Source organism: Narcine bancroftii, chromosome 1 (assembly GCF_036971445.1).
Source record: "Narcine bancroftii isolate sNarBan1 chromosome 1, sNarBan1.hap1, whole genome shotgun sequence".
NCBI lineage: Eukaryota > Metazoa > Chordata > Chondrichthyes > Torpediniformes > Narcinidae > Narcine > Narcine bancroftii.
The window spans coordinates 85384302-85409035 of NC_091469.1; the positions used below are offsets into that span (position 1 = coordinate 85384302).

A 24734-nucleotide genomic window follows, 5' to 3' on the forward strand; every position below is an offset into this window, starting at 1 on the left:
ATACAATAGCGAAAATCTACCGGGGACAATCATTACCTAAGTTGATGGAAGGAGAAGGAAAGAAAAGAATGGACTCAGTAGAATTTCTGGTGTATTTTTGTTGAGTGACAACATTGTCTGACTGGTTTAATGTATCCTAGATTGTATACCTTAAATGGATGGGAGGGGGGGGTGGGTTGGGTGGGGGGGGTGGGTTGGGAGGAGGGAGGTGGGGGGGAGAAAATGTCACTGTATATGTGTGAAAAGGAAAAAGTGTGTATCATGACTAATGTGATTTATGGTGTGAAAAATAAAAAAAAATTTTTAAAAAGCAGATCAACAAGGGAGGGATGCCCACTATCACCCTTATTGTTCGCGTTAGCTATAGAACCACTAGCAGAATTGATAAGAACAGAAAATAAAATATAAGGGATAAAAATAAAAGACAAGGAATATAAAATCAGTTTATTTGCAGATGATGTTATAGTATACTTAACAGAACCAGAATTATCAATAAAAGAATTACATAAGAAATTGAAGGAATATGGAGAAGTGTCGGGTTACAAGATTAACACAAATAAAAGTAAAGCAATGCCAATGAATAATGCGGATTTCTCAAAATTTAAGAAAGCATCACCTTTCAGATGGCAAATGCAAGCAATACGATACCTAGGCATACAAATAAATAAAAACCTCGGCCATCTATATAAACTCAATTATTATCCACTAATGAAAAAATTACAGGACGACTTGGAGCATTGGAAAGACTTACCACTAACACTAATAGGAAGGATAAACTGTATTAAAATGAACATTTTCCCAAGGATACAATACCTATTTCAGGCATTGCCAATACACTTGACGGAGAAATTCTTCAAGGAGTTAAAGGAAATAATAAGGAAATTTTTATGGAAAGGGGGGAAACTGAGGATAGCACTAGATAAATTAACAGAATGGTATAAACAAGGAGGCTTACAACTGCCAAACTTTAAAAATTATTATAGAGCCGCACAATTAAGATACCTATCAGATTTTTATCAAACAAGGGAAAAGCCAGATTGGACTAGATTAAAACTAGATAAAATACGGGAGAAGATACCTGAACATATATTATATAAATGGGATGAAAAATTGGTACAACGTAGGAATTCTCCAGTATTACATCATCTGCTCAATATTTGGAAGAAGATTCATGTAGAAAGGAATAAAACAAATTACCAATTACCAAAACTATTGCTGATGCAAAATCAGTTAATCCCTTTTACAATAGATAACCTTTCCTTTAGAGAATGGAAGAAAAAATGGATCGAAAGAATAGAAAATTGCTTTTCGGGAAATAAATTATTGTCCTTTGAACAAATGAAGAATAAATATAATATAACTCAAGATACAGTGTTGGCATACTACCAACTGAAATCTTACTTGTAGGACAAATTGGGAAGCAGTCTGAGGTTACCAGAGGGTAGTAATTTTGAATATGTGATTACAGATACAATGATAATCAAAAAATTTATAACAAATATGTATATTAAACTGCAAGAAAAGGAGAATGATGAAACAAATGGTGAAACTAAACAAAAATGGGTACAAGATTTAAACATAAAGATAAAGAAGGAAACATGGGAGAAGTTATGCTCTGGAACTATGAGAAATACAATAAACACGAGGTTACATATGATACAATATAACTGGATATACAGGCTATACATTACACCTCAATAGTTAAATAAATGGGACCCAACAGTATCTGACAGATATTTTCGTTGTAAAAAAGAAATGGGAACAACAATTCATGCAATCTAGACGTGTGAGAAAGTGAAAAAATTTGGTAAGGTCTAATCCAGATATTAAATAAAATTACAGAAAGCAATATACCAAAAAACCCAGAGATCTTCCTCCTAAGTAACGTAAAAAACAAAGAATTTGGACTTGATTTGGATGGTGCACAAAAAAGATTTGTTAGGATAGCCCTAGCCGTAGCAAAAAAATGTATTATGTCAGCCTGGAAATTAGAAGATAACTTGAGAATACAACAATGGTATATAGAAATGAATAAATGTATTCCATTAGACAAAATAACATATAATTTAAGAAATAATATTGCAATATTTGAACAAATATGGGAGCCATACATGAAACACAATAGAGAAAACCTACCGGGGACATCTGCCACCTAAAATGACAGAAGGAGAAGGAAATGAAAAAAATTGACTCAGTGGAATTTCTTCTTTATTTTTATTGAGTGACAACATTGTTTGACTGGTTTAATGTATCTTAGATTCTGTACTTTAAATGAATGGGAGGGGAGGTAGGGAGGGTGGGATGGGAAGAGGGAGGGGGGAGAGAAAACGACACTGTATATATTTGAAAAGGAAAATGTATGTATCTTGATCAATGTGATTTATGGTGTGAAAAATAAAAAAATTTAAAAAAAAAGAATTCTTTCTTCATTTGGAATGGGCAGGCTCCGAACAATCAAGATCGATGCATCTTTTGAATCATGAGGCAAAAAAAGAAAGCAGTGCCAAGTTAAAAGGTACTCCAAAGGTATCTTTTATAACTCCTTTTGTGTAAAGGCCAATGAAACCAAGGACATAAAACACAAATTAATACTAACTACATTTTCCAAATTTAAAGATGTGGGATAAGTTTTGACCAGGTCACCAGGAAGAACTTTTCAGATCTACTGGGGTTGAAGGTTAATTGGGGTATTTGGGTTACACAGGCTCGTGGGCCAGAAGGGTGTGTTACCATGCTGTACATCTGAATTAAAGCTGTAGAATACTAGTTATAGAATATCTAGCTGTTGGAATTATGATGAAGAAACCATCACACAGGGGAACGTGGCCTGATACTAAAGGAAGAAGAAGTGTAATTCCATCTTCCCCCAGTTGGACTAATAAATACCCGAATTAAAGAATTTTAAAAAGTCTTGAAAGTTGTTCTGAAGTTGTTTGAATTTTAAAAGACTACTAATGGCTGCTAATACAAAGAAATCAAAAGCACAGATTCAGAAGAAACTCCCTTTTAAGAGTACAGAAGAAATGAGGCTTACTTACCAAGGGGAATCCACAGAATCAATTGGACAGCCACCTAAGCAGCAACGCACTCCAGCTCACTTAAATATTACCCCGGCACCCTCGCAAGATGGCACCAGGCTTCCAATTTTTTCTTCCTATCTTGATCAGCGCACTCACGATGTCGAGCATGCTCACGATGTTGGGCGCGCTGTAGAGTTGCCAGAGTCTGTAGCGTCGGGCCCGGTGTGTGACACCGCTGCGGGCCCCGGAGCTGCCGGGCATGCGTGGTGCATCCTGGGTCTATGATCTTCTTGATAGGGTCTGGGCTGTCAGTGAAGTTGGTCGGCAATGGGCTGATCATGTCGGGATTGGGTCTGTAGGTATGCAGTCCAGAAATAAAGTGACAAAATCCCTGGTGGAATTAAAAGAACAACAAGGGAAAATCTCTTTGCAAACTGAAACTATGGAAGAAGAATCATTGACTGCTACTGAAGTGAGAGAAGGTCGGCCTCAAGGAGAGACTAGTGAAACTACTTTTGATGCTGTTTTTACAATTTTGGAATCTATAGCTCATCAAATGGGTAATATGTCAACACAATGTCCACTCAGATTGATCATGGATTTATGAACATGACTGAAAAAATGAATAATATTTGTGAAAAAGTTTCTTCTGTTAAGAAAGATATCTAATTGTTAAAGCTGATGTTAATAGATGGTTGAACATGGTGGATACAGTTCAAGACAATTTTAAGAAAATGGAAGGCGCCTTTCAAGTCTGTAGAGATCAAGTGGAACGTAATAAAGAAAAAAGTAGAAAAAGTGAAAGATTCCTTTGTTGGATTGGAAATTCAGAAGAAGGACATTGAAGAAGATAGACTCTTTGGAAAACCAAAGTCACCGGAATAATGTCAAAAGAGTGGGAATTCGGAAGGAATTGAGGGTTTGGATCCAATTTTAAAAAATTTTAAATGGATCCCTGAAGCATTGGGATTGGAATTTTTTCCAGAAGGTTTGGAATTAGATAGGGCACACAGACCTTTGAGAAGTAAACCATATCCGGGTCAACCTCCGCAAGCTGTTTTGATTCGTTGTTTAAGGTATCAAGATAAGAAACCATCACTCAGACTTTGCCAGTAAACTGGGAGAGAGAGTAACCAAGGACATTCCAGACAGGAATCAATTCTCACCTTTTCTACTGAGCTATATGCTAATGCCTGCCTGATCTCTTTAACAATAGTGCTAACTGACTACTACCTGTAAAGGTTGCAATAAGTATCCAGCAACACTCAGTCCCTGAATGGCATTGTTTCTGCTTTGAAGTGTTGGGCACCATTGTCAACTTCAAGACTAAGATATTATTATGAAACCAGAAATCATGCAATCAGAGAATAGATACTGATGTGTACTGTGAGCAACCCTTCCAGACATCTGTTGATTTTTTGTATAGCAGAAGGATGCTCTTAATTGTAACTGGTGCATGAAATTTCCCTGTCTTATGTAAAACATAAGCTGTAACAATAACTTCAAAGAAATGTTATCCAATTTGTATGCAGGAAAATGCCTTATTGTACCCTGTGACTGTATTCTTTGAATGAGACCAGTCTTAGTGAAGTGGACATCTACCCAACACTACAGACTGCTCCTTCCCGCTAACGTTATTAAATAAAGTCTGTTTGAATTGTACTGTGTGGCTTGGTTGTACTTTTTGAATCTTGCCAGGAGCTCAACTTTAACATTGCCATAGTCAGCAATCTCTCACTGGGAATATCACCACATGTATGTTGGATGGAGCAACAGTGCACCTTCAGGACCCTTGAGCCCGAACTCCTTCACTGACTCAGAGTAACATTGTGGTCCCTCATATGAGGTTGATCTGGTTCCCTACCGAGAGAAAAAAGAACCACACACAGTGGTGAGTTAAGAAGAATTTTGATTGTGATTTGTGAGCAAAATGTTCTGCCGGTTGCAAGTATATGTGCACGGCTATCACCGACACTCGGGCATCATTTTTGAGCAATTGGTTGTAGCATCAACCAGTCTATTTAACCTACTTGAACTAATTGAACAGGAGAGGTTCCTAAATTATGATATCTGACCATTGACTATGGGGTTAACTCCAGGGATAGTCCCTAATCCTGTCCTGCCAACTGCAAATGTCAGTACACAGATGAAAAAGATAAGCCTACACAATACTGCAGGAGAAAGTTTGGCTCTTGTGAAACAAGTTGTGTGATGAGTTGTGCGATACTTGACCAAAGCGTATTCATTCTTTATATCCTTAGTCCGAAGCCTGCAAATTAAGGGGGACTGATCTACTAGTTGAGGATATAGTAAGGGAATCACCCACACTTGGACATCATTTTTAAGCAATTGGTTGTAGCATCAACTGGTCTATTTAAACTAGTTGAACAGGAGAGGTTCCTAAATTATGATACCTGACCATTGACTATGGGGTTGACTACAGGGATAGTCCCTAATCCTGTCCTGCCAACTGCAAATGTCAGTACACAGATGAAAAAGATAAGCCTACACAATACTGCAGGAGAAAGTTTGGCTCTTGTGAAACAAGTTGTGTGATGAGTTGTGCGATACTTGACCAAAGCGACTACAGGGATAGTCTATAATCCTGTCCTGCCAACTGCAAATGTCAGTACGCAGATGAAAAAGATACCTTACAACTGCTGGGGAAGGTTTGGCCCACACAAATATCTCAGAGGCTGGTAGTGGAAGGTAACGTTCTGACATTTGAGTATCGTTTTGGGCAGCTGGTTGTGTAAGCAACCTGGTCTATTTAACTTATTCGGAAACGGTGTTTCACCCCATTCAATTATGATACTTGACTATTTGGAATCAAGATACTTCAGTAACTTGGGCTAAATTTTTCCTGCTAAGTGAAAGGGTCAGTTGGCAGATGATTTAGTCAGTACAGTATACCTTGTCACAAGGAAATACCGTCTTGGATAATTCAGAACTAAGGCTGGGAAATGGGTCAGGCTATCAATAAAAGCTGGGATGGGTACCCAGGGCAAACAAGGTGCACATCAATCCTAATCAAGGTAAACAATACCGTATCCTGTCAGTGGTATTAACTAAGAAACAATTGCCAACGCTGAACAACTAATGTGGTAAAAAGAGGCCTCTTAGAAATGAAAAATAGAATTAGAGAATGGAAGGAGGAGGCTCACAAAAAGTGGGATGAGGAAAAGAATAGTTGTTGGAGGGTTAATGCAAGTAGAAGAGGCATAGCAGTTAGCACTCAAAAATGGACAACAGAAGTCATGGCAGGTATTGCAGTCATAAACAACAACAAAAGAGGGATAAGGAAAAGTAACAAAAGCACTTAATGATCAATAAAGTAATGAGAAAACAAAATGACATTAGAAGAAAAAGAGGGGGATGATGTAGGGTATGGGGCAACAGCAGAAACAGTAAAAGCTCATCCAAAAAGGCACACGTTGAAATTTTCTCCAGCATATCAAGCTGGAAGGTGGAGGCCTCCAAGTGTCAAAACAAGCTCTGTAGAAGACAATACATTAAATGGGATATTTAAAAACCATAAATTATCATTTCAGATTAAAAACCTTGTAGTTACATTTAGTGTATTAATGATCTTTTAAAAAAAAGTGCACAATTTATAGCATGGGAAAGGTTAAAATATATTGGGCCCAGGCCTCCACCTTTGTGAGTATGTGTGAGAGAGAGAGTGAGACACACATACTCTTGCTGTCCCTTTGTTGTTCTAAATGATATGTATGTACATACTAACACCATTTTAAGTGCTGTTTCAACCAGCCCAGTTAAATTTTCTACTGACACTATCCAAAGATGGAACCATGTTATCAAAAAAAAGCAGACTTGTAATTAGCAGTTCTTAAAATACATGGTGAGAATTTAGGCATTAAAAAGATTATCAGTGCACATTTTTCATATATTACTTCATGTTAGCAGGGAAGCACCATTGCTGAACTTTTTTCTATGTACATAAGGTGTAATTTCTTTCTTTCAGAAGATTTACCATTTAGAACTCTTTTCAAATGGACCCCTTCTTGAATAGGTGTGAACGATCCTGGCTAATTACTTAACAGTCTGCAAACTTGCTGCTTAAAGTTCAGTTCAGCTGGATGGGGCTTCTATCTCAGGAGATTAACTAAGGAGGTACTTGTCCATGGTCAATAAATAAAGTCAGAATGGTGTATGGAAAAAAAGTAAAATAGAAGATAATTTAAAGTAGATGAAAGAAAGAAATGATCATGAATAAATTGAGTGAGAAATTCAAATAAAACCATTTTCTGGATAAAGAGTTAAAATATGAAGAAGTTGAGATGAATTGCTAGGTTCACAGTAAAAGAGGTGGAAACGAGATACAATAACAACATTTAAGAGGCTTCCAGGTAGCCAAAGGCATATGAAGAGATGGAGGGATGTTTAAAGGACAACTTTAGTTTGATTTGCATCTTGGGACTGGCACAGAGATGTGAAGATAGACAGTATTATTCCATGAATGATTTTAAGGGAAAGTGAACTAAAAAGCAGCAAAACTATAGAAGGGCTATAGAAGGATGTGTAATGTGAAAACCAGCGTGATTGGAGCTGTTCTAAAGGATTATAAACACCAGCATGGAATAAATAACAACTTTGTGTCTTATGTCACCTGCAAATCAGAATAACACCCATCTTCCAAACGGCCACTACTGAGGACAACTTAAAGTTGGTTCTATTTTCATTTCAGATTTAAATGCATGCTGTCGCATTTGATGGTTCAAAAGCCTTGCAGGAAATACCTTAGAGGCACATTATACCCCAAATAAGGACATTAAGAAGTGGTTCAAATTGAGCCATACATTAAATAACATTTGTTGACAAAACAGCGCTTCAAGACGCTTTCTGCAGTGTACATTTTTATTGGTACTTTTTTAAATCAAACCACCCTTGTTTTTGGTACAAACACTCCAATTTTCTTTAAGATGAGGACTCTTTAATCTCAATCATAGATTAACCTAGTGTTCCTGCAAACTGAAAAGAATTTCAATCAATAAATGGTTAAATTGAAAATGATCAGAGAATGGCTAAAATTTTCCATTCCATTGAAATGCAGCAACACACTAACAGAGACAAGATACCCAAGTGACCAGACAGACAGCAAATTTCTGGACTCTGGGACAGTGAGGAAATTAAAGGCTGGTTTTTTGTACAGCAGAGGGACACATTTGCCACTGAGACCCAACCAAGGGAATAGAGGGGCCGTGCCCCCACAACCCAATACTCAGTTATAAATTATGCCAGCTGGCCAAACATGTGTACAGAACCTGATATATTTGTTACTTGCTTATGTGAACAATTAGACCCACATTGGTAAGGAGGGAATGATAAATATTACTGTAAATAACTCACTACAGACATGATGGCATCCAAAATTTTAGTGCAGCAGATGAAAAAAAAACAAAAAATGCTGCATGCCAATAAAACAATGTCGATAAAGGGACACCATGCCAGATGAGATGTTCCTTTTGCCATGAGGCCATTTTTTTCATGTTTATAATCTGTTTACTGAATTATTGTGAGTACATTCCTGTAAATATTGCTACTGTGGCTGTATACCATAAGGCAGGTGAACCGGCCCCGCTTGTCACGCATGAGGCGGAGCAGCTGGTCAAAATGGCGCTGTTGGGGATTTCCTCCCGACGGCGGCACCAGGCTCAGGAGCCCGCGCTTGATGACCCATGTGAATCCCCGGTGACGTCGTGGGCCCCCAGCGCGGTTCTCAGCCTGGTCCAGGCTGGGAGTATAAGACCAGCCAGGCAGCCTGCAATAAATCAGTTTTGCTCACTGAAGTCAACCCGTTTGGTTGTGTGATCCTTCAGTTAGCAGTGTAGCCGCTGCTACAATTGGTGACCGCAACAGGTTCAAACGTCTTTGAACCCATCATGAACGACCCTTCGATCAATTCTATAGCCATCAAGCTTCCTGACTTCTGGTTCAGCCACGCAGAGGCTCAGTTTCACCTCCGCCAAATTTCATCGGATTCGACCAAGTTTTACCATGTGGTCGCCACCCTGGACCAGGCCACTGCCAAACGAGTGCTGCACCTCGTTCAGCACCCACCCGCAGAAGATAAGTACGGAACCATCAAGTGGATGCTCACTGGCTCCCTTGGTCTCTCCAGGCGCCAGAGTGCCGCTCAGATTCTGCGCCTCGACGCCTTGGGGGACAGAACTCCAATCGAGTTGATGGATGAGATGCTCACACTCATGGGCAATCACACCAACTGCCCACTCTTTGAGCGCATCTTCCTCGACCATCTGCCTGAAGACATCTGGCCATTACTGTCCCAGGAGAGCTTCGTCGACGCCAGGAAGGTCGCTCAAAAGGCTCAGGAGCTATGGCTCAAATGATACCTGGAAGGCTCAGCAGTCCAACAGGTTACGAGTCATGGGCATGACCATGCCAAGCCTTCCTCTAGCGCTGCGGTGGAACACCCGGCCCCTGCAGGGGCCTGAAAGAGCATAGCCAGAAGCAAGCTATCCACTTCAGACCTCTGCTTCTTCCACCAGTGCTGGGGAGCCAAGGCTCGGATGTGTCGTCAGCCCCAGGGAAACGAGCAGGCCGGCCGTTGTTAATGGCTGCGGCAGCTGGCCAAGAACACACCATTCTTTATCTGCGGGATTCGGTCAGCAGCCGACGCTTCCTCATCGATTCCGGGCTTAGATCAGCGTCATCCCAGCCACAGCCATCGAGTCCCAGAACCGGCCTGAGGACCTCCCCTCCATGCAGCAAATTCGACGGAGATCCGAACGTATGGAGATAAGACCATCCACTTCCAGATCGGCCAGCAGAAGTTCTCGTGGAGGTTCACCATTGTGTCCCTTCCAACCGCCATCCTGGCTGTCGACTTCCTCCTCGCCCAAGGACTCCTGGTCGACATTCGAGGAGGGCAACTGATAGATGCCAATACCTTCCAATCCGTTCGCCTAAACGTCTCACGCAAAGAGCAGCCTCAGATAGTCACGGTCAGCAAGCCCAAGGATGACTTTCAGCGTATCCTGGACGAGTTCCAGTCCCGCCTCAAGCCCCAGTTCTCTGCCACCTCACCACGCCACAGGTTGTTTAATTTCATCTCCACCCAAGGCCCACCGGTCCATGCCAAGACACGCCGGCCGGCTGCTGCCGGATAAGCTCCAGATAGCGAAGGAAGAGTTCTCGCATCTGCAGGAGCTGGGGATCATTCAATGCTCCGACAGTCCTTGGGCCTCACCACTTCACCTGGTCCCAAAAGCCTCCAGCGGCTGGAGATTATCGACAGCTTATTGACGCGACAGTATCTGACTGTTACCCGATCCCTCACATCCAGGACTTTATGGCCAACCTGCATGGCACGAAGGTATTCTCCAAGGTTGACAAGTATCACCAAATCCCAGTGCACCCCGATGACATACCAAAAACGGCCATCATCATCCTCTTTGGCTTTTTCAAGTTCCTACGCATGCCATTTGGGCTCAAGAATGCTGCCCAGACCTTCCAGCTCCTCATGGAGACTGTGGGCAGAGATTTGAATTTCATATTAATTTACCTGGACAACATCCATGTCACCAGCAGAGACTGGGCACAACACAAGTCTCACCTGCGCACCCTCTTCTCTCGACTGGCCGACTTCGGCCTAACGATCAATTTGGCCAAATGCCAGTTCGGGAAAGAGTCCAGCAGTTCCTGAGCCATACCATCACGGCCAAAGGAGCCACACCTGCCGCTACGAAGGTCGCTGAAGAAAGGGAGTTCCCACGCCTGGACAACCTCAAGGGGCTACAGGAGTTCGCAGGTATGGTCAATTTCTATAACCGCTTCATTTCAGGCGCTGTGCACATCATGCAGCCGCTCTTCGCCCTCATCACTGCCAAAGACAAGACACTCGCCTGGACTCCAGAGGCCAGCAGGGCATTCAATGCCACAAAAAATGCCCTCGTGAAGGCTACCCTGCTCGTCCACCCATGCACCGACCTGCATATGGCACTCTCCATCGATGCCTCTGCCACAGCCGTCAGTGCCATCCTGGAGCAGCAGGTGAACGGAGAGTGGAAACCACTGGCATTCTTTAGCCAACTTCTTCACCCACCAGAGCACAAGTATAGCACTTTCGACTGTGAGTTGTTGGGCATGTACCTGGTGGTGCATCATTTTCGCTATTTCTTGGAGGGGAGCTTATACCTCTCATTTTGATCGTTTTAGATTGGTCACAGCGTTTGAGCTACCAAAAGAAAATAGACACACACCGAGAGCAGTTCAGTTTATACAAGGCTTTATTACTAAATCTAAAGCTGAATTCACACTACAATATGCAAGCCCTTCCCAACTATACTTATCAACACCTGGACTGGTCCCAACTGCCGAAGCGAGGCAACGACTGCACACTTGTAGTAGGTTGTCGGGGCGCCGGTAGCAGCTTCTCCACCTCCCCTGACCGGGACATTGGCTGGACTCTTGAAGTTCTTCTTGCTGAGAGATGTTGCCACCACTTGGAGAATCTCAAACTTCAGCAGCGGGACCATGGCTTATATTACCCAAAAGTTGTTTACTTCAGATCTTATCTCTTTGAACAAATGATTTAATTATCTTCAAGGTCTCCTGACAGTCTGCGACCAACAAAAGACAACTGCGTCTTTGGGCCTCATGGTGGAAGTTGGATAATGTCTACTGATTCAACTGCATCCTGGGCCCCATGATGGAATTTAGGTGTATCTACTAAATATGCATCCTGGGCCTCATGGTGTAAATTAGATTATGTCTGCTGATTCTAAATAACAAGCAGGCTCTCAGTGCAGCTGCAGAAGTAAAAAACATAGTTTAAATCTTCCATTAAGAGGCCTTTCACCATTTTTACCGACCATAAACCCCTCACTCAGGCACTCACTAAGGTAAGAGATCCCTGGTCAGCCCGCCAACAGCGTCTCCTCTCCTTCGAGTTGGAGTTCACCACCGACATTCAGCACAAGGCGGGGAAAGACAACATGGTCGCCAACGCACTCTCACAACCGGCCATTTGCGCGCTGACACCCGGCTTTGACTTTGACCAGCTCGCCCGGGACCAGAAGTCCGACAAGGGGACGCGGGCCTTCAGGACTGCCATCACTGGCCTGCGGTTCCAGGACCTCCCGACTCCTCACGGTGAGGGCACCGTCCTGTGCAATGTGTCCATGGGCACCCTGTGACCAGTGGTTCCCCAGCAGTGGTGCAGGCAAGTCTTCCACCATACCCATGTCCTTTCCCACCCATGAGGTCCACGGTCCATATGGTGGCAGAACATTTAGTCTAGCACGGGCTTCGGAAGCAGATTGAGGACTGGGCCAGAACCTGCACCATTGTCAGCTTTCCAAGGTACACAAGCACACTAGAGTGCCCGTACAAGATTTCAAACACGTCCAGGAACAGTTCTGCCACATACATGTGGACAATGTAGGACCCTTACCCATTTCCCAAGGTAACCGTTACCTTTTCACAGCGGTAGACCACACCACTTGTTGGTCCGAGGTGATCTCGATGCCAGATGCCTCCACAGACTCCTGCTTCCGAGCGCTTTTGAACGATTGGGTTGCCCGGTTTGGCATCCTGAACCACCTCACCAGTGATCAGAGCATCCAGTTCACCTCTGTGCTCTGGGCACAACTCACCAACAGGCTGGGGATCGAGCTACATCACACCGCAGCCTATCACCCACAGGCCAATGAGCCAGTCGAGTGATTGCATTGCCACCTTAAGTCAGCACTGATGGCCCGCTTCACTGGCCCCGACTGGGTGGACGAGCTGTCTTGGGTGCTCCTGGGCATCCGCTCGACACCCAAAGTAGACCTTCAGGCATCATCTGCCGAGCTGGTCTACAGTGCACCGCTAGCCCTACCCAGTGAGTCCATCAATGCACTTCACAACCCCCAGCAGTCACCGGACGGTCTACTTCCCCACCTCCGAGCCCAGTTGGACTTCTTCACACCCCCACTGCTGCCCAGACATGGCACACAGGCCTCTTATGTCCCCAGTGAGCTGTATTCTGCAGAGTACATTTTTATCAGGCGGGACCTGTCCACAGCACATCTACAAAGATCATACGAAGGGCCATACAATGTCGTCCAGCGTTCAGGATCCACTTTCACACTGGACATCAGTGGTAAGAGGGAATTGTTTACGGTGGACAGGTTAAAGCCAGCCCACCTCGACCCCACTGAACCAGTAATTGTGGCCTAACCCAAGAAGCGAGGCTGCCTGGCAAAAAAGGACATTGCTGCCGGTTCTGGTGGGGGGGGGGGGGGGGGCGGTTTGTGGTGGTACACCATTAGGCAGGCGAACCGGCTGTGCTTGTCATGCACACGGTGGGGCAGCTGGCCAAAATGGTGCCGTCGGGGGTTTCCTCCCGACCTCTGCACCAGGCTCAGAAGCCCACGCTTGGTGACCCATGTGACGCCCCAGTGACGTCGGGGCTCCCTAGCGTGGTTCTCAGCCAGGTCTGGGCTGAGAGTATAAGACCAGCCAGGCAGCCTGCAATAAATCAGTTTTGCTCACTGAACTCAACCCATCTGGTTGTGCGATCCTTCAGTTAGCAGTGTAGCCGCCGCTACAATGCTTTCATTGTTAAAGTGATAGTGCTTTCAAAATTATTTAAAATTTATCAAGGGAAATAATTCATTTCTATGGACTACCTGAGGCACTGAGCTAAGATAATGGTCCTCACATTGTAACTGAGAATAAGGAATTGGGGATTCTGCAATATTTCCACTACTCCCATCAAACACAGACAGCAGGAATGTGCGAATAGAACATTAAAAAATTAAACTGGCACAATTGACTAAGGAAACACGGCTAAAATTGGCTAAAAGTGCTACCCTTAGCATTATTTAAAATGCGAGTGACACTGCAGGTGTCAGCGGAGATGGTTGCCATCTGTACTGTGACAATGGACCCTGATTTTATTTTGGCTGGTTGTGGGGAGACCTGTAAAATTATAGGTCAAGGCTGCTATACGTAGAGCTCTGACAACATCACTAAATGGCTGAACCACATGCAAAAAGAGAGATACAAGACTTGCATGAAGTTGGTGTGAAATGTCTGACTGCTACACTTTGGCACTGGATTAAAAAAACTTATTATGCTCCCACCTAGCTAGCTACACTTGTAGATTTACTGTTTTAAGTTGTCCAAGTTTTCTCCACAGACCTTTTTTGTTACCACAGTCATGATTTTTAAAAAAAAAGAGGGCATCTAGAATATTAGCTACAGAATATCTAGTTATTGGAATTATGAAGAAGAACTATCTCACAGACTTTGCCATTAAACTGGGAAAGAGAGTAACCAAGGTCAGATAGGAATCAATTCTCACCTCTTCTACTGAGTTATATGCTAATATTTGCCTGATCTCTTTAACACAATAGTGCTAACTGACTGCCACCTGTTAGACTTGATCTAAAGGCTGCAATAAGTGTCCAGCACTACTCAGTCCCTGAAAGGCATTGTTTCTTCTTTAAAATGTTGGGCACCATTGTCAACTTCAAGAATCTAAGATTACTATGAAACCAGAAATCTGGCAGCCAGAGAATAGATACTGATGTGTAATGTCAGCAACCCTTCCAGACTTATTTTGAATTTTTGTATTCCAGGATGTTCTTAATTATAACTGGTACATGACATTAAATGACCAACAACAGATCATTTCTCTGTCTTTAGGAAGAGGATATACAAAATGTAAAACATAAACTGTAGCAATACCATCAAAGAAATGTTATCCAATTTGTATGCAGGAAAATGCCTTAAATATTGTACCCTGTGCCTGTGTTGAATGAGACCAAAGTTTTAGTGAAGTGACCTTATCTACCCAACACTACAGAGTGCACATTTCCACTAACATTATTCGAATATAGTCTGTTTAAATTGTACTGTGTGACTTGGTTGTACTTTCTGTATCTTGACAGGAGCTTGACTTTAACAAAGCAAGCACCAGGATTTGGCCTGGCTGGCATTGAGAGGAGCCCTCCCAGTCAGTTCCTTCCTGTATAACCAGATTATTACCCACCGTGCATGTTGTATTCAAGATGACTGTGGTGGAGTGGAGACTGTTGCCCACCTCTTTGCTGAATCCAAATTTGCAAAGAATGTCTGAAGAAGGATGCAAGAGTTTTTGTCATGATGCATCGCCAGCAGCAGTGTGTCAGTGGGGAAGGACAACAGTCTAGAGTCCTCCCATTACCAGGAATTAAGGGGCTGAGATCAAGGGGAAGTCCCTCAAGCAACAGCACGTGGGGGGGGGGGGGGGGGGGGAAAGCAACAGGTGCCACAGTGGTGGTAATGGGATATTTAGAGAACAAATGTAGCAATGTACATTGATGAGAATTATTGACACTATGGGTGTGAAAAGACTGAATTGTTTTCTCTTTTGTAATTAATTTATTGTGAATTAAGTCAATTTTGGGGGAAAAAAAATTAAAATTAAAGTGGGATCTTTTACCTATGTTTCAAGAAGATAGGTCCAGGGTCAACATCCCATTCAAAATTCAGCCATCAGGATCAACGTTTATGCAATGAAATCATTTTGAAGAGTTTGTACATCTAAAATGCTGTGACAACAGGAGTTCCACCGCAAACAAGTTTCAAAATTGATGGGAAACATTGTGAAAAAATTACAACAGGAACAATATTTCAAAACAATCATTGAAAGGGATTATGAGGCAAGATTAGCAGAGCTAGGACTTTATTCTTTGGAGTGAAGAAGGATGAGAAGTGATTTAATAGAGGTCTACAAGATTCTGAGAGGAAATCAGCCAGTGCCTTTTCCCCAGGGTGGGAGTAGCAAACACCAGAGGACATCTGTACAAAGTGAAGGGAAGAAAGGCCGTTTTGGGGAGACATCAGGGGGTATGTTTATTTAAAACAGAGAATCGTGGGTGCTTGGAATGCCTTGCCAGGGATGGTGGTGGAGGCTGGAACATTAGGGGCATTTAAGAGACTCTTAGACCTCTTTGCTGAAAGAAAAATTGAAGGTATGGAGTAGGAAGGTTTAATTTTTATTTGGTAGGAATGTGTAAGTCGGCACAACATCAAGGGCCGAAGGGCCTGAATTGTAATATTCAATGTTCTTCGGGGCAGAGGTTAGCGAGCCAGCCAATCAGCCTCTTTCTTACAGTAAACCAGTCTGCTGCCTTGGGAGAGGTGCACAAGCGCCATTATGGAATGGAGCTTCGACTTGGCGCCGAGGACAGCCTCACTGACATTACGGCCTTTGCTCGCCACCCTTATCCGATTAATAACTCCTCCACAACGAGGATTGGGAGGGTCCCCAAGCCAGAATCCGCCATCCTCGGGAGCAGGAAACTACACTAACCGGGATCAATTTTCTTGCCGCTACTTAGTTTCGCTTTAAAAAAAATTACACCTCAAACAACCGGGAGACTACGTCTGCGTGGACCGGCATGCTGGGAGTTGTAGTCTTCTCACGCCGACCCAACGCTTCCTGACGTTGGCCGGGGAGAATGGGGAACTACAACGCCCATCGGGCCTCGCACATCCAGCGCAGGCGCAGTGTCTCGGCGGGCTCCGTATGTCGCCGAGAAGGATGCACGAAGCTTAAGAGGCGAGCCAGCAAGCAGCCGCTGGCGACAGTGCCGCGGGGCAGGTACCCAGTCTCCCATTTCTAGTGTGTGCGGGCCCGCTGGCTCCTGCCTTGGGGGCTGTGGTAGTGGGGAAAGGTCTGGAGATCGGGAATTTGGGGTGGTGGGGGGTCACCTCCCAGTCGGGTACATTGTATCCGGGGGCCGCCGTGTAACAAAGCGTCGGCAACATTGTTTCAGCTTTGCTTTGCCCGATTCCGGGAGTAGGGCGACTCCTCACTGCTCGTTGCACGCTGTCTGCGGCTCTCGAGAATCGAGCTCCGGGAAACGACGGCGGGAGCCGGTGCCCGGGGCAACCTGCGGGAGGTGGACGTCCAGCCCGCCATCTTTTGTAGCCGCTCGAAAAAGTGGGGAAGGGAGGTGGTGTTGAGGCAGAAGGAGCTGCGTCCCGCTTTCGCTGCTGTGGAGAGGGTTGGAATTCTATGGCCGGCTTCCGAGAGAAATGCAATCCGACTATCCGTGGCAGGCGGGACGTGGCTGGGTGGGTGGTGGTGCAGTTAATAAATGAATGATGGAGCATGCCAGTTTGTCGCCGGGATTGGTTGCGAACAAACACACCTCGGTGTTTTGGGAGGAGCAGAGTCTGATTTAGCTTCACAGGATCAAAACGTATTTCATCCTGATGTCACACCTGGGGAATAATAGTTGCTGCAATTTTGAATGTTATTGGCCTTTTAAAGAACAACGTTCTGACCTAAGATCAATCCCTTTCCGCTGTTGAAGGCGGGGCACCCGCTTAACAAATAGTTCAAGTGTGAACCATGAATCTATTTCCTCGTCCGGAAATCAAAAGTGGAGCAGGAACTTCTATCCACTTCAAAAGCGGAGATTCCTCAACTCATCCAGACAGGAAACATATTGAGGTTTGAATCTGCTCGTCAGTTACCCCTCATTGGAAAATATATTGTGCATTTCAGGAAGGGTCCCTTTCACTCAGTTCGCTTCTCCAAATTGGCGCTGCCTTCCATTGCTTAATTCATATGGGGTTAACTCAACGATGAAGGGTTCCGACCCGAAACGACGACCCCCCCCCCCTCCTTAAATGTTTGATCAGATTCACTACAACGCTCTGAGCCAGTGTGATCATTCGATACAAGTAGACAAAAGAGAGGGATTGTAGTCCCAAGAGATATGTTTCTTTCTCAATTGCAACTGGTTTTCCAATGTTTACAGGAGTACTGTTAATTCATATCTATAGTCCTGGTGCTGTGGACCAATCTGCAAACCAAGGGTTGTCAACTCAGTCAGGATGCAAATAATTTCAATTTTAAAAAAAATCTGTTTTAAAAACTAAAGAGGAATTTTTCTTCCCAAGTATTAACTTTATTCATAACTTATTTACAAAAAAAGTTTGTCTTTTCACATCAATAACAACCTATTCATACATGTCCATCAACATACATTGATACATTTGTTCTCTATTTTGCACCATTGCCACCACTGTACCCCCTGCCCCATATCCTGTTTGAGGGACTTCTGTCTCATATCCTCATTGCCCAGTTACAGAAGGGCTTCAAACCGTGCTCCATCCCCACAACACTCCTGTATTGGCTGCACCAGGCCTCAGTATATCTCTTAGCATGAACTCCTGCAACCAGGAATATGCCAGTTGATAGCATTCCCAGACCAATGTCTCCATGTGCTGAAAGAGCAACAAGCTTCAGGCAGACCAAAGGGCGTCTTTCACCAAGTTGGTACACCATTCTTCCTCTCATTTGACTTTGATTGACCTGTGCTCCACGTTTCATGTGCTTGCATAAAAAGAAAATCTGATGAGCTCTGTTTTGATATTTGCAACAATTTTTTTGAGGTGAGGTGAGAGAAAATGTTTCACATTTTGACTGTTTTCTGTGAAGAAATACCTCCTGATTTCACCTTAAATTAGCACATTGTAATTAACAGGAAATACTAGAAATAATTAGTGGGTCAGGCAGCATCTCTGGAAAGAGAAAGTTTGCATTTCAGGTTAAAGGCCCTTTACCAACAAGCTGTAATTAAAATAATATGTACTCATCTTCTGGATTGCCTCGCAACCTCTGCCCAGAATTATTTCTCTGCATCTAAAAAGGGCAAATTTTGCTGTTTGTATCAAATTTTTTTTGAAACCAACAGTATTTTCATTCAAACACAGCATAGCTCTATTTTAATCTGTTTGCATCCAATAATAGTTAATGAGCGCAAGGTGTGTTCTTTTGTTTCTTTGCTTCTACTTTATGGAGCTCAAAACAGAATGGGGAGCTATGGGACTTGTATCCCAAGAGTGTGTTGCTGACACCTTGTGTACAGATATACAGTTCTCTGAAGGTAATTATACTGCAGTGAGTAAATCAAAATTCTGTAGTGTTTGTGTGAAACCATAAGTTTTGAAAGCAGTTGTTTGGAGTTCACATTCTTAGATTCTGAGTACAATAAAACTCATAATTGAGACGAGAGTTCCCTCATTAGTCTGGAATGTGAGTGGGGGAGACCAGAGTCAGTGCTGAGGTTTAAAAAAAACCAAATTCTTGAGGAACTCAGCTGGTCTCTTAGTGTCAAAAGAAGTAAAGATATATTACTAACATTTTGGGCCTGACCCCTTCTTCAGGGTATCAGCAAAGAACAGGAAGGCATTGGAATAAAGCCAGAAGAATGGGAGAGGGAGAAGTCCAGACCAACAAAAGGTCTTGATTAGATATGATGGAGGAAAGGTGAAAATTGATTTTGGCTGTGTAAAAGAAGATGGAGGGAAGAGAGAGACACACATACACACAGAGCTGGGGGAAGGGAGGTAGGGAAGAAGAGGAGGTTTAATGGAAACCAGAGAAGATTATGTTAATATCATCCAGTAGGAGGGTGCCCAGACGGAAGATGTGGTGTCAAAGCTGAGCTACAAGAAACCGTGCTGGGATTGAGTCTAGGATACAAGGAATCAGGAATGTGGATTCACTGCGAGTGGAGCCAGGGTTCATGATGTAGCTTTATTTTTCTGTTCCTTTTAATCTCAACAGAAAAAAAAAAAATTAAACTATCACATAACATGCTAAGAAAAGTGAAACTAAAGTGTGTTTGGGTATTTAGAGCAGTAACATCCAATATCCTGGAAAATCTGCCAAACTGGCACTTGAAAAGTCTCAAGTGTGCCAAATTATAGGAATTTTGCTCTATTTGGTTTGATGCTTTGGCGGGATATTTGATGCATTTTTGAGGATCTGTATTTGATGTGCTTTGATATGTTTGGTTTATATCAGTTCTCAACCTTTTTTTCCACTCATATTCCACCTCAGGTAATTTACTAATCACAGAGCATCAATGCCATAGGTGCTCTGTAGTTACTAAGGGATTATTGAAGGTGGTATGTGAGTGGGGAAAAAAGGTTGAGAAACATTAGTTTATATGATATTTTGTGTTTTTCTTGTGTTTATATTACGGTATATGTTGAATCATATGTAATTTTATTAGATTTGCACCAGTTTGTATTTTCTTGGTAATTTTATGATTTTGTGTGTTTTGGATGTATTCTTTCTTGTTGGTATTGTGACAATATGTTTTTTTAAATAAATTGTGGGGAATTTTGTGAGGTGATGACGAATGGTGATAGTCATTTGTGGGGTATTTGCTGGGCTGTGGGCATTGATGGGTTGTGATTATTTTTCAGATGTTTGGTTTGTGGTGGATTTTGGATTTTTGAGTAATTGAGTGTTTTATGGAGTAGTTATGGCAGGGGATGGAGAGTTATTTGATCGTGTGGATTGTTCTGACATGGGTGTTGGAGTGTTCAAGTGATGTGATGAAAAACAACTTGCATGATTACAGAACCTTTAAGATTATGATCCATAGTTCTTTGCTGGTTGTACAGGTGCCTAACCTTTTATCCGGAATTCCAAAATCCAGCAACTTCCAAAAACTGGCACTTATTTTGGTAGATGACATCTGCTCATCAAAGATGGAGTTGGGCGCCAAACATGACCCGATGCAACCCTCACTCGACTCCGATGTATCCCATCGCGTTCCGCGTCGCTAATTAGTGGTATCATTACTTTGTAAGTACCCTACCCATCGAGTATGACCCCTGTTCAACTCATGTTGGAATATCCAGTGTCATTCCGCTACTTTATAAGCATTCCCAAATCGCCGTATACTGACACCATCCAGCATCGCGGTGCTTTCAGTCAGCCCGGCAGCAGCAGCTCATTGGGCATCGTTGCTACCCATAAACCCCCACGCAGTTGAAACCACTGAACCAGCACCAGTGCAGGGGACCTGAGAAGGAGGCTGTTCTCCTGGTGGTGATACAGCAAGGGCGGTGGGGTAAAGAGAGAGATGGCAGCGCAACTCAGGTGGGGGAGGGAGATCCGGCAGCAAGACCAGATAGGTGAGGAGGAGTGGAGGGGGGGGAGAGATGACAGCGCGACTCGAGTGGGCGAGGGGAGAGATGGCAGCGTGACTCGGACAGGCGAGGAGGGGGAGAGAGAGAGCAGTGTGACTCGGATGAGCGAGGGGGGAGAGAAGGCAGCGTGACTTGGGTGGGCAAGAGGTGGTGGGGTGGAGGAGAGGCGGCAGCGGTTAAAGGGACCAAAATCAAAATTATTCTGAAATCCGGAAGATTCCAAACATTGGCAGGTGTCCAGTCCTGACGATCCTGGATAGAAGGTTAGGCAGCTGTAATAGTAACACCATTGGGCCAATGTTGCTGTCTTGATATTGTGTAATGAGTAAAACATAAACGTCTGCAGACAACATGATTAAAGTAAAGACACAATGCAAGAGAAACTCGGCAGGTCAAATGTAGGCAGGTATCCGAACCAAATGTTGGGGAAGGGGGAGGTGCATAGATACACCGGCAGGAGGTAATAGATGGATAATGGAGGGAGGGCACACCAGCAAATGGCGGGGTGGGGTGGCTCTGTGAATGGAGAGGGAAGGGGGTGGAGAGGTAGAGGAAAGAAGACAGAGGGATGGGGAAGAGAGAGGGAAAATGGGGATTAGGTTAGCAGAAATCAGAGAAATTGATGTTAATGACATCAGGTTGGAGAGTCCCCAGACTAGAAATTAGGTGTTTCTCCACCAATTTGCGGGTAGTCTTGGTTTGACAGTGCATGAGGCCATGGAGAGACAAGTCAGTATGGAAGTGCGGTGCAGAATTGAAGTAGTTGGCCACTGGGAGTCCCAGTCACTGGTGCTCATCGAATCGGTATTCCAGGCTGCGTCCAATCTCTCCGATGTAGAGAAGGCCACAATGAGGCGCCAGATACTGTGTCATGTATGGTGTGGACAATCTATGTTGGATTACAGTTAATTTTAGTTTCTTCCCATTCTGATTATTTCATAGTAGACCCTGTTTTGTTGTGTTGTCTAATCCCTCACTGTCTGTGAGGTCAACACCGAACCTGCGAATGGTTGTGGAATTTAGGACTTCATGAAAAGCACTCCTGAAATAATTGACCCATGTTGCCTCTTTGACTCTGACACAATAATCAGGGTTGAGTTGGTGCCAAGAAAGCCAGTGTTTATTTCCCGATTTATTTTCAAGGTTTCCTCCTTCCAGCCAGGAATTATTGAACTCCAGGATTCTCATTGGTGGTTTTTGTGTCAAGAATTTGAATACATTATGTATTCCTGATCTGTCCTATAAACAGTATGATGTTTGAAAGTGTCCGATGTAAAGTGGAAATCAATAGGATGGAATGAGCAGAAGTAAATTTATGACTGGTCTCTCATACTTTATCTCTGCGCTTTGCAAAGTAGTTAATTGAAAAATGGTTACTCCATTGATGAACACGGGTTTGTCCTTTTAAACATTCTACCTCTTCTCTTTTAAGATGGATCTTTAATCAAATTATCGTATTTGTTCTTCTTTTGAGTCCACAGCTAACAATAATAACTCATCTCTTTCGTGAGACATCTTGAATTATTTTATCACAATAACCACATTACATTGGAATGCTGTGATATTTTCTCCAACTGTGGAATGTAAGTGCTGAGGCACTGCTATGCTTTATAATGTAGTAACCACAGTTGCTGAGTTGCAGGATTGATTTGACACTGTTCATTTATTTAAAGGACTCACCTAATCCATGGGAACAAAGTAATACAATTTGGTATCCCCCAAGCATTGGCAAACAGAACAGAGGCCATTCATCTTTTTGTACTTGAAACAGTAAAAACCCCTGGTTTCCGGCACCTATGGGGTTTGGAAGATGCCAGATAAGTGAATTTGCCAGTTGCTTGAGATTGCATGATAGGCAAACTAACAGCGAGACGCGACAATTTTAAACTTCTGTATTTTTTTAACCTATTTATTTACTGCATTGCTTGAATTCTGGATAACAGGAGTTTAACTGTATATGCAAACTGGAAATAGCCATCTGACACATCATGTACCTCAGCTCTTCTCACATTTGCTTCATATCCAGATCTCAAGACTATCATTGATCTTGGGGCAATAATCATTATAACAGGAAAGGATGTTTATCAACTGGTACAGAAACTCTGCGGAAATCTTATGAGAGGAATCAAAGCAATGGTTTGCCAGAGTATTTAAATTATTAAAAGTTTGATAAGATTTTAGATGCCTATTCGTAAGATTCTGGAGAAAGAGTAGAAGGGATTCAGTAATGTAATGTTGATGTTGAAGGATTTTGTAAGGAAAATAAAATCAAGTAAACTCATGCTCTGTGGAATGGGCAAAATATAGATGCTTTCAAACAAAGGGCATTTGTATGTGGGATTGAATAATGTCTGCTGCAGCATATGGTGGTTCTTTAATATGGAGGACTTGTTTTAAAGTTATTGAAGTTAATTCTAAAAGTTCCACAAAGGTTGATGATTGACAGAAGCAGGATCAGTATTAGGGCTGGATACCAATGAGAACATCGAGTTCCTAAAGGATGATGGCATACCTGATTGATTAGGCTTTACTGTATTTAGCTCAAACCACATGTTACTTTGCTGTCGACCCCTGCATTCCCTACAGCATGAATACAAATGGTTGTTGAATCCATATGGATGCAAATCCAAGTGCCAAGTGTGAATGGAAAATTGAAGCATAGAGTTCCAGGTTCATTTGAGTGGCAAAGACAAAATTTCATTCCGGGGTAGCATTCTTAGTTGTTTTCCTCATTCCTCCTCTGAACCAAGGCACAGGGTACTTGTATGGGAGGTAGCAGACCAACTAATCCAGGAACTTGTGATATCTGCATTGGTTTTAATGGGTGTGGGGTGAGCATTCGGCCTTTGAATCTGTGGTTTCAGCCGATGCTCTCACCACCTTGTTTGAGGTGAAGGTCATTGATGGGCAATGAGATGATTACGTTCAACAAAATGTCTAATCTTGGAGTGGTGATGGTGGAAAAGGGCTGTGTGATGGGGAGACGGACAAAAGATTTGGAATGATACCAGGAATCTGTTTTGAGAGTTGGGAAATTAGATTGCATGAAAATGGCAATGAAATCAGGATGTGGGAATCAAAAGGTAGGGTGAATTGTTTCCCACACTCACAGAGGAGAAGCAGGGCAAATCGTACCATTACATAGCAACAGACAAGCATACACTCGGCACTCACATGCACATTCCCACTCCATTCTGTTGTCAAGTTTGGAGTCCAATTTGACACTGAGCTATGCTTCTTACCATTTATTCTCACCCTTACTAAGATCGATCACCTGGATCCATCTAGTAATATGGTTTACCTATGTCCATGCCTTAGCCTGTCTGTCATTGAAACTCATTCAGGCCTCTGGATGTGATTATTTTGAAGCATTTGTGGCTGACTTTCCACCTCATGATCAGTCTTGCACTCTCTCTTCATGTGCCTCTGGCAGACATTAGAGTGGGGATCTCGGCTGAGATGGTTTGCAGCTTCTAGGTCCTGTTTATCCATCTCTTTTTTTTGTTTTATCTCTTTTGTTATCCTACCTTTAACCTTATCTGTCTTTCCCCCCTCGCTTCCAATACTTCTCCCTTTCTTTCATACTCCTAATACTTGTATCACCTCAGATTACTGGGCAACAAAGATCAGAAATTGGGACTGAAATCAATCCTGTTGGGTGCTTTAGCTCTAGGTGAGTGTGTGTTTTCTTTTCCTTTCTTGCAATGTATTATGGGTTATTTTAGTGACTTG

At 43.1% G+C, this 24734-nt stretch overlaps 1 protein-coding gene across 11 annotated transcripts in view; it reads left to right on the forward strand.

Moving 5' to 3' along the window:
* LOC138760790 (bromodomain-containing protein 3-like) overlaps positions 1-24734 on the forward strand; it is an 81317-nt gene that overhangs the window by 9791 nt on the left and 46792 nt on the right. For 2 of the 11 annotated variants that reach the window (XM_069931957.1, XM_069931974.1), the window contains exon 1: positions 16469-16641. The exons of 1 other annotated variant lie outside the window; for it this stretch is intronic. The gene's annotated coding sequence lies outside the window, so the exon portion shown is untranslated. Of the gene's footprint in view, positions 1-15740; positions 15885-16447; positions 16642-16883; positions 17500-20471; positions 20656-22675; positions 24676-24734 lie in introns of those variants that run through there. 8 more of the 11 variants (XM_069931910.1, XM_069931900.1, XM_069931927.1 and 5 more) reach the window with 8 other exon arrangements.